The sequence below is a fragment of the Caloenas nicobarica genome, chromosome 2 (genome assembly GCF_036013445.1).
Source record: "Caloenas nicobarica isolate bCalNic1 chromosome 2, bCalNic1.hap1, whole genome shotgun sequence".
Classification (NCBI taxonomy): domain Eukaryota; kingdom Metazoa; phylum Chordata; class Aves; order Columbiformes; family Columbidae; genus Caloenas; species Caloenas nicobarica.
In genome coordinates, this window is record NC_088246.1 from 89,258,477 (window position 1) to 89,269,355 (window position 10,879).

The window sequence follows — 10,879 nt, forward strand, 5'->3', positions numbered from 1 at the left end:
CCCTGCTCTTCTCCTCCCTGTGCTTAACACAAACTGCTTCTCCATGAATGCCTCCCGAGGTGCTTGGCGAGTACCACAGCCCCATGCCCAGGGCAGTGTTGCCCCTTCCCAGGAGGAGCTCTGGTATACCAGATACTTCCTAGCTTTGCAGCTGCCATGGGCAGCTGGGATTTCTAAGAACAGATCGATTGGCATTTGGCTCTTATGCCAAGTATCGCTTACTGGGTTAAACAGGAGGTGGCCTTCTCATTTATCAGCATGACCAGGCTGTGAGCAGTGACAAACTCTGGGTGCAACCCCAAGTGTGGTTCTGCACCACAGGGTCATGCAATAAAAAAAATGCACTGACCCAGTTAATCAGGCTTGCTTTCTACAAGTGAGAGGAACCACAGCTAAAGGTTTTTTCAGTAACTGTGTGTTTACAACTTGCTGCACTGCTGCCCCTACAGATCTCAGGGTGAAGAGACAGAAGAAGTAGCCCAGCAGCTCTTCTCTGCCTCCCACCCTGCAGCTGCTGCCTGGGTGATTGCACCTGAGCAATCCCATGAGGAATGAGGGGGAAGCCTGAGTGTCAGGGAACAGGATCCTGAATCTTCAGCACTGAGGTTTATGTCTGCAACCAAAAAACAGCAGGATCTTGCATTTTTCAGTGGTACACAGTAGCAGCCACTTTTCCCCAATACTGAGTGAGGAATTTAAGAGCAGATACAACATTGCTGTACCTTGTGCAAGTATCTGGTTTAAATCAGTGTTTCTACCCAGCTCCTCTTCTGATTTCCTGTGTAAGCACCTACAGTCTAGGAAAGGTAAGACTGAGTTTAGGTATCCTAGTGTCCCTGGCTGCATTTGCGTTTCTGTAAGACATGCAAATATCCTTCCTCTTACTTCAGTGAGAAGGGAGTCCGTGCCAGGTTTGGGAGAGGAGGTGCAGCTTGCAGAACAGCTCTAAATCCCCCAGAGGGAGCCATGGAGATTTTCAGAGGGAGTCCTTCCAGCCGTGGGCTCTTGCTTATCCTGCTCATAATCACGGCCGTACCCATTAAGACTCTGCTGCCGGAGCCAGGAATAGACCAGAGTAATCCTGATGCCCAGCAGCCTTACCGATAGTTTTGTAATTCATAGCTGTGTGTGACATCTTAATTCAGGTCATTCTGTCAGCGAATTGCCACATACAATACGTACAGGCACAATCTGCCACCCACCTGCCAAGGCACCGCTGTTCTCCATGCCTGCCACAGACGTGACAGCCTGCAGTGCTGCCTGTGGACTCTCAGCTAGAAATGTGGCTTTTCCTATATCTGAGTTATAGAATCACAGAATGTTAGAGATTGGAAGGGACCTCAAAAGATCATCTAGCCCAATCCCCCTGCTGGAGCAGGAACACCCAGATGAGGTTACACAGGAAGGCGTCCAGGTGGGTTTTGAATGTCTCCAGAGAAGGAGAATCCACAACCCCCCTGGGCAGCCTGTTCCAGTGTTCTGTCACCCTCACCGAGAAGAAGTTTCTTCTCAAATTTAAATGGAACCTCTTGTGTTCCAGCTTGAACCCATTACCCCTTGTCCTATCATTGGTTGTCACCAAGAAGAGCCTGGCTCCATCCTCATGACGCTCACCCTTTATATATTTATAAACATTAATGAGGTCGCCCCTCAGTCTCCTGTTCTCCAAACTAAAGAGACCCAGCTCCCTCAGCCTTTCCTCATAAGGGAGATGCTCCACTCCCTTCATCATCTTTGTTGCCCTGCGCTGGACTCTCTCCAGCAGTTCCCTATCCTTCTTGAACTGAGGGGCCCAGAACTGGACACAATATTCCAGATGAGGTCTCAGCAGGGCAGAGTAGAGGGAAAGGAGAACCTCTCTCGACCTACTAACCACCCCCCTTCTAATACACCCCAGGATGCCATTGGCCTTCTTGGCCACAAGGGCACAGTGCTGGCTCATGGTCGTCCTGCTGTCCACCAGGACCCCCAGGTCCCTTTCCCCTACACTGCTCTCTAACAGGTCATTCCCCAACCTATACTGGAACCTGGGGTTGTTCCTGCCCAGATGCAAGACTCTACACTTGCCCTTGTTATATTTCATTAAATTTTTCCCCGCCCAACTCTCTAGCCTGTCCAGATCTCGCTGGATGGCAGCACAGCCCTCTGGCGTGTCAGCCACTCCTCCCAGCCTGGTGTCATCAGCAAACTTGCTGATAGTACACTCTATTCCCTCATCCAAGTAATTTATGAATATATTGAATAGTACTGGTCCCAGTGAGTTTGCAGCTTGAATGATGTAGTTTTAAAGCAGCTCTTTTAGCACAGCTTATGACTATGTGTATGTATTAGGTGGACACTGGGTTGATTACTGACATGCTTTTGCTTTGGTTATAACTTTTGCCGATGTGAATGGAGCTGTTGTCTTAAGATATGTCCTGTTACTATTTCTCTGTTGCTTCTGCTGTGGTGGCCCAGAGATATGTTTGAGGTGAGACACCGTACTGCACAGTGCATTTGACAGGCATGAAGAACAGCACATGCAACGTTGTGCCTGAGTGTCTGGAAAGTGGAATAAACAACCACTAAAAGAAAATAACCTTATTTTTCATTCACACTTGCAGGGAAGCATGTCCTGAGGTGATGCACGTGTGTGCTGGGATGGAAGATGCAACCAGTGAAGTGGGTGAGGGTGCTTTTCCTTTCCACTACAGCCAGGTCACTGCTTGCTGTGCAGGGCTGTGCCTTGTGAGATACAAAGCGCCTGTGAGAGGACATGCAGCAGGACAGTTCAGAGCTGCAGAAATGATGATGGGCTCAGCAAAACAGGGTGTTTTTCTTGGCTGGGGAATATTTCCTGTTTGGAGGTAATACTGTAACAGCACAGTGGAGCAGTTCCTGATTTCCAGTGAAGGTTTTGAGCATCAGTGAATAAAATCAGAAAGACTTGGGAGCACAGAGCTGCTGACATGATGGGTGGGGATACAGAAGGGGTGAAGAGGACAGCAAAACCATGGGCCTGACAGGGGAGGAAATCGGGGAAAAGCCTGCAAAGAAGAAACAGAGGGTGGAAAGAAGCCCAGAGTCAGGAAAAGGGGGATGTGGAGACCACAATGTGTGTGTGGTGAACACAGAACTTCAACTGTAAACTCGTAATGACTCGTGTGTGTAGAGTCAAGGGACACCGGCCAGGACATGGAGTTTGACTCTGCAATTCAAACATGCACAAGTGCCTGAGGGTCATTTCTGACCACATACAAGCAGCACTTCTGTTTCATGTCTCAGCCAACAGACTGAGTTTCCAAATGTGATGCTGCTGGGGTGCAGTTTTTGTGCTGAGCCTGTTGAAATCCCATCACTGATGGGCTTAGTAAATACAGTGATCTTGAATTATGAGTCGCCGTGAGAGCTAAAGTCATATTGTGTTCTGCCCATTGGCAATTATTGAGCAGGATCTCCATCTCCTGCACTCGCTTTCTCCTTCCCCCCGCCCCCAAGTGCTTGGGAAGCCCAAGATGGTGTGACCATCTGAGCATAAGCCAATATCTTCAAAGGGCATCTGTAATCCCGTGATAATCCTTCTGCAAGAGGAAGGACGCTTGTAGGCAGCACTTGCAAATCCACACCCAGGATATTAAGCCTATTATAAAACCTGGCCTGTCACATCTGATGACTCTTTTTTCCAAAGAAATTGTTGCGGGTGAGTAAGTTTCTCCTTCCTGTGGACTTCCTTTGAAATATTGCTTCAGCTTAAAGTAATACTGCTTGTTTCACACACCCTTGTGAGAAGAAATGGCAACACCTAGGGACAGCTATAATTATTCACTGCACTTATAGTGCTGAACATGATAGGCCACATTTTCAAAGCGACCTCTAAAGCTGTACAAGTCCACAGATGCAGCAAAAGCAAGTGGCTCAATCTGTATGCGTCCAGACATCGCCCGCTGCCACCATACGGGCAAGGATGCCATGGGGCCTGGGCCATACGCAAGGGTCCCAGAAGAGGAGCTGGAGTTCCCTGTACCAGCACCAAGTGGGGCACACTTAGGATGTGCCCACATAGCAAACGCAAGGGGGACTTGGGCATCAGCTGTAACATGTGGTTGACGCATGACTTCTGCATTGCTATAAAGCCTTTGAAGCGGTGTAAGTGCTGAGCATGCTGTAAGGTCTGTGCTCTTTCAGCTCCCCATTGCCTTGCCTCACATTGCAGTTCACCTGCTGGAGCATGGAAGGGCTCCAGGTGGCTGCAGTGCGGTGATGTAGGGCTGAGGGTCAGCCGGCTTGCCTGGCAGCATGAGGTGCACCAGAGGTTGCATGTGGCACAAAGGGAGGGATGGTGTCCCTCCCTGGAAGGCACCTCCACATGTCCCGTTGACAAAGGGTTGGTTGGGCAGCAAGGCGACCGTCTGCTCCAGCTGATCTTTGGCAGGTGATCAGCTGGGCAGGTTCCCTGTGCTGAGGAAATACAATCCTATTAATGCAGAGCAGACAAGGGTGACAGCGACCCAAGGACAAAGGCCTGGCAGAAAGTCAGGGCAGTAACACATGCAGCAGCATTCATCTGCTGCTGTAGCCTTAGATGCATTGCCAGAGGGACCGAAATGTAATTTGGGTAACACCTTTCAGCCACATAACAGATTAACAAATACTGAATTCTTGCTCAGCTGAATTCTTGCTCTGGAGCAGGGACATGTTACTGCAGAAAATGAAGCCAAGTGGCAGTAAAACATAACTTTTTCGGAGATGGCCATGTGTTATGGGTGTCTCTGCTGTTCTCTGCCCACTGCACTTTTAAATCCTGATCTCAGACCTTCTTACAGAAGCAGCACTGTTAAGTGACCACCTCTGCTGAACATACCCAGCACCTTTGTCTAATGTCCTGGTTTATGACTTTGACACAGGAGGCCCTGCTCCAGCCCCCCTCACATTTCCCAAACCTGGTATACCTGTCCTCATGTTGATGCCTTCAGGGCTGCAACCTGAGGCTAGATGCAATCCAAAGGACCTGTGGGTATTTCCAGAAGGGGTGCACACTTATACAGGATTATGTCAGATGTCAGGTGTGGTGGGTTGACCCTGGCTGGATGCCAGGTGCCCACCAAAGCTGCTCTATTACTCTCTCTCCTCAGCTGGCCAGGGGAGGAGAAATAGAACAAAAGGCTTGTGGGTCGAGATAGGGACATGGATGTCAGTCACCAATTACCGTCACAGGCAAAACAGACTCAACTCAGGGAAATTAATTGAATTTATTGCAAATCAAACCAGAGTAGGGTAATGAGTAATAAAAACAAATGTCAGAACACCTTCCCTCCATCCCTCCCTTGTTCCCAGGCTCAACTTTACTCCTGAATTCTGTACCTCTTCCCCCTGAGCAGCACAGGTGGATGGGGAATGGGGGTTACGATCAGTTCATCGCATCTTGTCTCTGCTGCTCCTTCTTCTCAGGGAGACGACTCCTCACACTCTTCCCCTGCTCCAGCCTTGGGTCCCTCCCACAGGCGACAGTTCTCCATGAACTTCTCCAACGTTGGTTTTTCCCATAGGCTGCAGTTCTTCACAAACTGCTCCAACAGTCCCTTCCAAGGGGTCGCAAGTCCTGCCAGCAAACCTGCTCCAGCATGGGCTCCTCTCTCTATACAGCCAGAGGTCCTGCCAGGAGCCTGATCCAGTATAGGGTAATCCCTGGGCTGCAGGTGGAGATCTGCTTCACCATGCATCTTCATGGGCTGGAGGGGACAGCCGGCCTCACCACAGCCTGCACCACGGGCTGCAGGGGAATCTCTGCTCTGGCACCTGGAACATCTTCTCCCCCTTCTTCTTCACTGGCCTTTGTGTCTGCAGAGTTGCTTGTCACATATTCTCACTCCTCTCTCTGGCTGCAATTGCACAATAACATTTTCTCCTTCTTGAATATGTTATCACAGAGGTGCTACCACCATCACTGATGGGCTCGGCCTTGGCCAGCGGCAGGTCCATCTTGGAGCTGGCTGGCATTGACTCTGTCAGACATGGGGAAAGCTTCTGGCAGCTTCTCACAGAAGCCACCCTGTAGCCCCCCCACTACCAAAACCTTGCCACGCAAACTCAATATATCAGGCTGCCTCTTCATTGGCATCAGCTGGCTGACCTTGGCAGTGGCTTTGTAGCCCCAGTCAGCAAAGTGCAGCAGCTTGCAGTGCAACATGGGGCTATGCGTAGCTTGGCCTCTCTTGCTCAGCCCACAGTCGCTAGCGAGGAGCAATCTCTAGGCAAGACAACGCTGCTCAGCAGCTAAGGCAGCACCCGAGCTCCTGGCTGAGACATGTTACAAAGCCTCACATCAAGCACAGAGCTGTAAAGCCTCTCCAAGAAGACTGACACATGGCAACAGCAAGGAGGTGAGTCTGTCGTTATCTCTTAATTTCAAGCAAACAACTGCACTTCAATAGTGTGCTTTTAAGAGAAAACTGTAGGCTGACCTGTCCTTCCTGGCAAAGAGCACAAGCATCCCCAAGCTGGAAGGGTCTCCACACCTGCGGCACGCAGCTAAGCACAAGTAGGGGCCAAATCACTGTCTAGAAGTTTCCAGTTATGGTGTCTCAGCCACATTTTGGTTTAGTTGGTTTCCATCTCAGCAGTATTTGTGACAAAAAGTGTGGAAGGGGCTCTCGTTCTTCACAGGGATAATGCTTAATCACGGTGAGTGCTAAATAAATGAATGTGCTGAAAGTAGATGCCAGACTGTGCCTGCCGGGCCATTGAGAACCCAGAAGGAAAAGTCAGGTGAGGAACCTCGACCCCGAGCAGGCAGTGGGTACTGCCCAGTTGGAAAGCTAAGAGCAAAGGGCAGAGGGAGCAGGCAAAGGGTCAAAGATCGCAGCGCTGCAACTGTGAAGGTGCTAGGGCTTAAACAGAAACCCCCATGCAAGCTCAAACACACACATATTTAAGCTTCAGTGTGCAAGAGGACATTGGATTTACTTCTGGTTATTTAATAGTGCATTTCCAGCTCTGTCAAGTGAGAATGTTTTCCGTCAATATTCCTACAGCGATGCGTCTTGTCACTATGTTTAGGTACAGATGGTGACATAGCTTCCACACGAATCTGGCACATGGGGGCAACACCAAGCTTTCAATTGCTTTATCTTTAAAGATAAGGATGATACCAACCTGATAAACTGATCCATATCTGATGAATCCATGAGAGATCACAAGGAGATGCAGAAAGAGGAATCAATAAGGCACTAACAGCTCCTAGAGTTGGCACCTGTAAATCAATTTGGAAGTGTCCAGTGTACTGCAGTTTGTAAAATATAGCTTAGGCTGCAATTGTGGACTGGACTAAGCTACGAAAGAATAAGCATCAAGAACCAGGAGCCAAGAACCTGCAGGAGGCTTGGAGGGGTACACAGCTGAAGGATCAGGTCCGTTCCCGTAGCAGAGGAACCAGTGAGGTTTGAGCACTCTCTGGCTTCTCTGGTTGTCATCAGCACCTCTACTGCTCCACACTGGCACTTTCGGATGAGCTGGAATGGCAACAATACTAGAGCTCAGAGAGCAAATGATGAAAATTAAACTCTGGTCAGGGGTCTGGTGAAGACAATTCTGAAAAATCTGTCTATGCCATGAAGAATATTTCTATAAATTGATTCATGTGTGCTAGAGAAATTCACCTCATGTCCCTGTAGAAAACGAAGCTGATTCAGCTGAATCTGTGCTACAGATTTTGGGTGTGGCATCTTATCTGAAGTCTAAGATAGTAGGGAGTAACAGCAGCAATGACAAAAAACTGAAATTCAAGTGTGTGTGCTTCATCTTTACAAAATCTCTCTCCAGTTTAGTGGCTTTTGTTCAGTGACGCCCATGCTATCAGCCTGGATACCACATTTCCTACTGTGGAGAAAATAAGTTTGACATGTGGGCTCTATGAGCAAGGGGGAAGAGGTGATATCACTACAGCGGCAAACCAGCAGAGCTGCTCTGAGATGAGTACAGTCAATCTCACCACCGGGGTGATGGGAACCCCCACCTCCTTGTCCGATGTCCTGTTTCTGCAATCTGACAGGTGAGTGCTAACGAAGCAGCCGTGCATTAAGCCCCCAGTAGGGATGAGGTGGTTTCTGCACGGTGCATGCTCTGGGGGAGCAATCCCTGCTGCAGGACAGATCGTGGTCTGCCAGGTGCTGGCTGCTTACTCCATGCTCTTTGCTAGGCTAGATGCTGAGAATTTGGTTACAACTTTGTCAAATATGTTGGGGTGCAGCCCAGCAAAAATCTGTCACAGTTGCAGGTCAAAAGCTGTCTTTTCCGCCCGCCAGGCCCGCATGGCCTCTCTTGGGCCATAAACCGGGCTGCTTCCATTTTGGCTTTTGAGTAGTCCCAAGAAGTTTTTTTTCATCCTTTGGCTTACTTTCCCCTGCTCCCTGGCCCTTTCCCAATCCAGAAACATGCATACTGAGGACATCTGGGGCTGGTTCCCACAGAGACTTTCTCTGGAGATCAGTATTGCCCAGGAAAAGCCTCTAGGAAAGGCTTTGCCACACTAGTAGCATACTCAGCGTTGCAGCTCTGCAAAAGGACTGGGCCACAGTCACATACCCCTGTTCTGGGAAGCTGCAACCAGGTGGCAGTCCTGCCTGGGGAAACGCAGCTGCGGAGTTTCCTCTCCTCAGGGGAGATCTCGCAACAGAGATCAAGATGTGTTAAACTTGATGGTACATTATTAACCACGTTATTTGATGACAAAATCCCAACATGTCTGTCCTGCAGGCAGCACAGTGCTGGGGTGCAAGAGAAGAGGTTATGCCACAGAGGGAAGAGAATCAGCTGGGAAAGATGATGTAGCTGAAAGTCTGTGGCAATCCCACCCCACAGCTGATAGGAAAACAACATAATTGCACCCCAGCCTGGAAGGGAATGCAGTGCTGTGAGCTTGTGTAAGCTGCCACCCTCTCTCCCATCAGCCAGTTTGCTCCTGGAAAGGTTGTGGCCAGAACACAGAGTGGCAAAGTGACTCAAGGAAGGATCTTACCCCTGCTGCATAGTACCTTGTGTACTAAAAGGCCTTGGTTCATCTATTGTCCTTGATTTCCTTGTAAACCTATTTCAAAAGGCTTGATCTTAGGCCTGTGTTGTTCCAGGCCCTGCTGTGGTCTGTGCTAATGCATCCACCAGGCAGTTTTCAAGACCCTGAAGAGGGTTTCTGCTCCTCTCCAGAGCCAGGGTACTGTGGGTCCGTCTCTCTGGGTCCCAGACGCTGACCCGGACACTGTTCGCTGAGCATTCACTCTCCACATTGCGGCCTTATTTCCATTAGTCAAGGCACATCTCTGCTGCCCAGTGCGGGTGAGCTGCAATGTTACCTGGATGTTGGGACGAGCAGACTTCCTAGCATGAGCTGCCTTCTAACTGGTGTGCTGTATCACAGGATGGAGGCTTCTCCCAGAGCTCTGGAAAGGAAAACATTCATCTCGGTGGTTTGTTTGTTTCTCTGGCATTTCCCCACACCCATAAAGGCTAGAAAAAATGAAAGAGACAACATTTTTTGTTTCATGATCCCAAGAACTGGTATTTTTAGGGGAAAATAAACCTCTGAGATAAGTTTTAATAATTCAAAATGTTGTTGCTTAGTAGAGCAAAACATCCATTCTGTTCATGTTTCTTAACTATTAATTTAATTTATAAGTTAAAAAAAAATCAAAATGTCATTTAGTCGTTACTCTTAAAAAATTAATCTGCTTGGTTATTTTGTCCAACTTGACTTCCATAATTTTGAAGAAATGGTATTTTATAGTGGACATGGTTAGAACAATTTTGCCCAGCTGTTCTTATTACTCTTTTGACGAAATGTGCTAATGTTAGTGAGCATATTTTAGTACAGCACAGATGAAATTGCAAGGGCAGCTGGGAAGTCTTCAAACATAAGTGTTCTGTATCATGCAAAGTCAAAGATCCTCAGGCAAATGTAGTTAGAGACAGCAGATCTCTCAAAGGGCTAAAATCCCAGCTGAGTCTCAAATTCACTGTGCAGGAGAGAAAGGGCTATAATCTGCTAACGAAAGCAGATGCACAAGAGTCATTCTGGCAGCTACATCTGTTGTGCTTCCTCCCCATCCCCCTTGTCAAATGCACTCTTCCTACTAGTCATATGTGCTTTTCTCATAGATGACAAAAATAAGCAAGCACAAATGTCAATCACGCAAAATTTATTCCGTGGGACAGGCATTCTTTCCTCATGCTATGCTAGTCTTATTGAGGCCTGATGCTCACTCAATCTCTAGGGGAGATACTAGGCTCTTGTAATTTTAGCCAGGTAGCGGGCAAGACTCTCTGGGGTACACTGCAGCCACACGGCTGCCTCCCACACCCATCCCTGTGCTGGGGAGAAACACACATCCTGGCCCTTGCACTGCACAGAGGGCTCCTTATGGATCCCCTCATGTAGCGTTGTCATCATTTAAAAGAATTAATCCTGTCTGCAATTGCTAACCTAGAGATATGCACATACTTTCAGTTCTAGGTCAGTCTGTGCATATAACAAAGAGTGATTTGCAAAATAGCTGATCAGGAACTTCAGACACTGCTGACCTTGCAGCTTTAGACATTTTAAAGTCTGCACAATTAGTTGAGTCTTGCTTTAACACCTAGCTCGAGACTGTTGGATAGTGTCCTTTAGCTGAGTGTTGCCCATTATACGCTAAAAGGATTACATAATGCAGTATACAAATGTGTAACCAAGTGGCTCTTTAGGGCATGAACGTAGTGACAAGATTTTGTACATAATGCCTTTTACTTTTCTTGCTGGCATGCTGGCTTTATTCCAGCATCCAGACTTGCGTGACTCTGTAATAAATATCTTGCCTTCATGTGCTAAATTTGGCGCGTTTGTACGCACACCGGGAAGGAGCCCCGTTTTTGG